At 41.9% G+C, this 5,788-nt stretch overlaps 1 non-coding gene across 1 annotated transcript; it reads right to left on the bottom strand.

The window, feature by feature from the left end:
* Nucleotides 1-371: 371 nt before the first annotated feature.
* On the bottom strand, nt 372-478 carry LOC120252189. The gene has a single exon (XR_005533731.1). It is a non-coding gene; the product is annotated as a small nucleolar RNA R71 (small nucleolar RNA).
* Between the last annotated feature and the right edge of the window lie 5,310 nt (nt 479-5,788).

The following is a 5,788-nucleotide window of genomic DNA, read 5'->3' as shown; positions in this document are numbered from 1 at the left end:
TGGGTTTATCGAAGTAATAAAATCCCAGGTGAGTGGGTATCGTATCCATAGGGAGTATTGTGCGGACACCGATCATGGCTCAGAATTTTGACATCAAGCCAGGCTTCATCCAGATGTTATAGCAGTCAGCACAGTTGAATGGCTTGGCCCATGAGTATCCAAACAATCACATTGAGAACTTCTTGGAAGTGTGCGACATGCTCAAGATTAATGGTGTTACGGATGATGCTATCAAGTTGACAGCCTTCCCATTTTCCTTGAAAGGAAGAGCAAAGCAATGGCTACATTCATTACCTAGAGCATCGATCACTACTTGGGAGGAGATGGTAAAAGCTTTCCTTGCCCGATATTTACCTCCCGAAAAATCCGTGAAGCTTAAGAATGAAATATCATCTTTTGTGCAAATCGAATAGGAGTCTCTTTTTGAGACATGGGATAGGTTCAAGGAGCTCCAACGGAAATGTCCTTAACATGGGTTCCCCGAGTGGATGATCATCCAAACTTTCTATAATGAGTTGATTCCAAGCGGAAGACAGTTACTTGATGCTGCAGTAGGAGGTACCTTAGGAAATAAGACCCTTGAAGAAGCCTGACATCTCATTGAAGAAATGGCCATGAGCAGTTATCAGTGCAACATAAGGGACAGAAAAAAAGTAGCCAGACTTCAGCATCCTGTGTGGCGCAAACCTCAGTAATCTTTATCCATAATACTCCCACAGCACCGACTCTGAAGATGCCTCTATCTGAAGATACTCAAGCTGTGGCTTCAGTGCTGGCTGTGGTCCCTTTGCTGTGTCATCCTTGGTTGTCTCAGATGGGGGCATGATCATCACATAGACTCCTTGTCTGTGTCTCCAGACCATCCCCATCAACCTCATAGTCTCTATGCCGAGAAGAGATGGTATAATAGCCTTCTTGACCCTCCTGATAGCGTCTAACAAACCCATCTCCATAATGAGTCTGGTGATGTAGGGTCCTAAGAACAGAGCACCGACTCTGGCATACTAGCCCTAGTGACACAAGTACTCAACCAGGATATGACCTAGATGAATTGCCTCACTCTGCACCATCGAATATAAGTACAGAAGCTCCTATCAACTAAAAACACCTATGCTGTCACATCCGCCACTCACCAATCTACTAAGAACAGTGTGTATATATCTGTAGCTCTACTAGGACAGGTACGTGGCCTTAGAGACTTCTGGCTCATACTACCCCTGTCCGTATAAGGCTTTGTATGATCTCTACAGGGTCAAAATGCCAGGATAGTTTTTCGGTAACTGAGTGTACTCATCTATATCGGTGAATGCCTCATCGTACAGTCCAAGTCGGACTGAAAACTAGGAGGCGCTCATGCTGAAGTGCTGTCCAAATGCTCTAAACTAGATAGTATCTAATAAGTGTTTGTGTACTAAGAATGCGAAGTATTCTTTTCTTATGATGAACATTACTTTTATCAGATTTTATCGCTAATGCATGTGTTTTTGTGTTCTTTTGCGCATATAGGGTTGTGGAGCCAAATATGAAAGAAAGAAGCAAAAGTAGATTGCGATTGTACTTTGTTGATGAATTCTTGGAGTGAACAAATGTGAAGACACAAGTTGTGATCGAAGATATGTGAATGTGTGCCAACCTCCATGCGCTAAAGCAACTACATGGTTTGCAGGGGCACAAAGGCGGTTATATTTGTGTATTCTGACTTGTGCAATATTAGCGAGATCTTCACCAATATGGGATTTTATTAAAGTAGCGATGCGATCTATGGTATAGACGTGTGCCTGTTTATATTGCCTTGATGAATAGTATGGATTCGGGAGTATTTTGGCGGAGTACTGTAGCAGGATATTGTTCACATCCCGCAGAAAATCAGATTTCCAAAAATTAACATGGTCGTGTGGAAATTCCATATGCCTGTTTGGATACCCATTTCTAGCCCTTTCTAAAGTAGTGACTAATACCGATTTGGGGATCCATCTTTCATCCTTCTCTCCATCTTTTCTCCAACTTTTGGGAGCCTTGTGGCTATGGTCCAGAGGGGCTTTGGCAAGGGTTTTGTAGTTGTTCTATAGCTTCGACACTGTGTTTTTCATAGAAGATATTAATTGGGGAAGCTTTCGTCCACACCGACCAGGCGAGGTGTGCCCTAGGCTTGACAAGAGTACCTTTGGAGTGGACGAGGCTACTCCACAAGATCATCGATACGAATTCTGAGGGGGTTTTGTTATGGATTATATGTTTTCACTTTCGATTTTATTATTGATTGTATCTTGCTCCATAGAGAGCTAAACCTCCTAGTGGGTACTTGGACATGTAAACCCTTTGATGTTATTGTTTCATTGACCTTTTATTATGTTTTCCATAATTGATGTCTTTAATTGAGTTCCAATCTTGAGTGCTTATTGAATGATTTCTCTCTTAGAGTGACACTAGGGTTGAGAGTCCATCTTGGTAGCCTTTGTGGATGAGTGACACACCATGAGGGTTAGATATTGCTAGATTGTAGAGGGTTGAGACGGTGAGTCGAGAGTTAGCGGAGCATCCCTTTTCCCCTCCGGTGTGATTTATCCTACCTCCATGTTCCTAGAGTTCTTTGCGGTCACAACAGAGTGAAGTTCTAAGAGAGGAACTCCGCTGGGGCTTAGTTGGGTTAGCAATAGAGTGAAGCATTCAAGTAATCCTTAGTATATGGGTCTTAATTGTGACTAGGGGTCTTTCGCAAGGACCAAAGGGTTAGATCTATATATAGGAATAGGGTCTATCACTTGGAATCCCTAGAGCTTCTTGCAACTGTACAGAGTTTGAGGTGTTGAGAATGAGCGATTTCTCCACCGGGGTATAGTGTAGAGTTAGTCACGGTTGACCTTCGGTTTGGGACCATGTATTTTAGGATCTCCACGACTCATTAAGCATCAGTTAGGAGACATAATAGTTGGTCTTACACTTCAAGCAATAGTTCTAGGTGGAGCAATGTCTGAGTGTCCCACTTTTTACCGATTGCCTTTTCTCATTTTATCATGCCTCCCTTTCTTATATTCTTTAGTCTTATTTGCATTGATTTTATCCACACTATTATTGTTTCATCTTTACTTAGTTAAGTAGCAATCATTGTGTTTCTATTGACTATTTCCTGTGGATACGATAACCCACTCACCTGGGATTTATTACTTCGATAAACACGTGCACTTGCGGGTCACAAGCAAGGGGTGTTGAAAAGTTTTTGGTGCCGGTGCCGGGGAATAGGCATTTTGGAGACACTTTGCACTTTGCTATTTAGCTATTCATCGTTTATTCTATTTCACCTATTCTTATTCTATCATCGTTCTGATTTGTTTTTCTTTATTTTGTAGCAGCTCCCGGTTGTGACCTGAGGGAACCCTTCAACATTGGTTGAAGGAGATCCTAAACTTGAATGAACACTTCGTAGAAGGGGTAAAGAACCTGTGCAAGAATAGAATCATTCAGCTGAAAGAGAGGATGAAGGATCTAAATACATGGCTGAACAAGAAGGCCAAAGAAGAACTCTTTTAGATTTTGTTAGACCCACTATTCATGGGACACAATCGAGCATTGTGAGACCACCGGTAGCAGCCCAGAATTTTGAGTTGAAGATAGCCATTATTCAGATGGTTCAACAGTCTGCACAATTTAATGGGTTAGCCAATGAAGACCCGAACAATCATATTGAGAACTTCGTTGAAGTTTGCGGCTTGTTGAAGATCTATAGGGTTTCTGATGATCCAATTCGATTGAGGGCTTTCCTATTCTCTTTGAAAGGAAGGGCCAAATAGTGGCTTCATTCATTGCCAAGAGCTTTCATCGCAACATGGAATGAAATGGTTGAAGCTTTCCTTACAAGGTACTTTCCTCCGGGAAAATCAGCAAAGCTTCACAATGAGATATCTTCATTTGTTCAAGTGGAACTTAAAACTTTGTTTGAGACTTGGCAATGATTCAAAGACCTTTTCAGGAAGTGTCCACGATATGAATTCCCCGATTGGATGATCATTAATACATTTTATAACGGGTTAAGCTTAAGCAATAAAAAAATTCTAGATGCCGCCGTATGACGTACAATGGGAAAAAAGACTGCCGAAGAAGCCCGACAATTGATTGAAGAAATGGGTTTGAATAGCTACCAATGGAATGCAAGAGAAATGAAGAAAGTGGCCGGACTCCATGAAATTGATGCGGTTACATCCTTGGCAACCCAAGAAGATGCTTAAGAAAGAAATTAGACGGATTGACTTCACCAAGGGTAGCCACAATCACAAGTTATGCTTGTTGTGGGGGTTCACATATACCATCTGATTGTCCTATTTCGATTGCTACTTCAGCCCAAACTGAACAAATAGACTTTGTGGACAATTCGGGAAGAGGACAAGGTCATCCTTATAGCAACACCTACAACCAAGGGTGGAGAAGCCACCCCAACTTTTCTTGGAATAACCAAGGGCAACAAAAGGCCATGGCACCATATGACCAACTTAGAGAATCGAGTTTTCGGCTTGGAGACCCAAACATGGATACAAGGTTTGAGGCTTGGTGACCCGAATGACTGACTTAGAGAAAGCTTTGACATGATTTGTTCAATCATAGGATACAAGGTTCCAATTGGTCGAAGCTACACTTCGCAACCACATCGCGTCATTGCACAATCTAGAAAATCAAGTGAACAAAATTGCGAAGTCATTATCGGAGAGGTTACAAGGAAGCTTGTCTAGTAATACTGAAACCAATTCGAGAGAACATATGAAGACAGTCAGTTTGAGAAGTAGTCATGCGGTTGAAGGTAGGCTTCCAAGTGAGAGGACCAATGTTGAAACACTCGAGATCGTAGAGGTTGAGGAGAGAGTAAACAAAGAGAAGGAGGTGGCACCCTACAAGCGAAGAATTCCTTATACTTCAAGGTCAAAGAACGATCAAAACGATGAGCAATTCAAGAAGTTCTTGGGTCTATTCAAACAATTGCATACCAACATTGCTTTTGTGGAGGCATTGTCCAAAATTCCTCGGTATTCAAAGTTTTTGAAGGATCTTTTGACTAACAAGAGGAAGTTAGATGAGAGTGCATCGGTGATCTTAGATGCCTCTTATTCGATGGTTTTGTAAAATGCCAAACAAGAAGATGACCCTAGAAGCTTTATCATTCTGTGCAACATTGGTAATTTGGGTGAAGAGATGGCATTGGCGGATTCAGGGGCTAGTATCAACATCATGCCATACTCTTTCTTTTAGAAGCTAGTCTTGGGGGAGCGTAGGCCAACTCAGATGACACTTCAATTAGCACACCGAATGGTGAGATATCCGAGGGGCATCATTGAAGACGTATTTCCTGTGGACTTCATAGTGTTCGATGTCGATGAGGATGTAGATGTTCATTTAATACTTGGGAGGCCATTCTTTCACACTTCTGAGGCACTTATCGACATGGACGGTGGGGAGTTGACATTGAGGGTTGGCGACGACAAGTTGACATACTGCCTTACCGAAGCCATGTGACATTCTCTCGAGTTTGATGATACTCTTTATTTTCTTGACACTACCGATGAACTAAATGATGAATATGTGTAGGAAATGTTGAATCCGGAACCATACGAGGGGTTGTTAGACCAAGAAGTGGAGAATTAAGAAGTGATAATTCTTGGTCTAGAAGAAAAGTTACCATCTACCCCGGGGATTATGAAGAAAGTGCTTCGAAAGATGAAGCGTGCAAGGAGACATCACAATAAATGTTCCAATTCTAACAGGAATATGCAAGGACATAGTAAGGGTAAGAGGGAAACCTTCA

The sequence above is a fragment of the Dioscorea cayenensis genome, chromosome 20 (genome assembly GCF_009730915.1).
Source record: "Dioscorea cayenensis subsp. rotundata cultivar TDr96_F1 chromosome 20, TDr96_F1_v2_PseudoChromosome.rev07_lg8_w22 25.fasta, whole genome shotgun sequence".
Lineage (NCBI taxonomy): Eukaryota > Viridiplantae > Streptophyta > Magnoliopsida > Dioscoreales > Dioscoreaceae > Dioscorea > Dioscorea cayenensis.
Note: the sequence above shows the minus strand (reverse complement) of the source record. Positions and strands in the feature narration are given on the sequence as shown.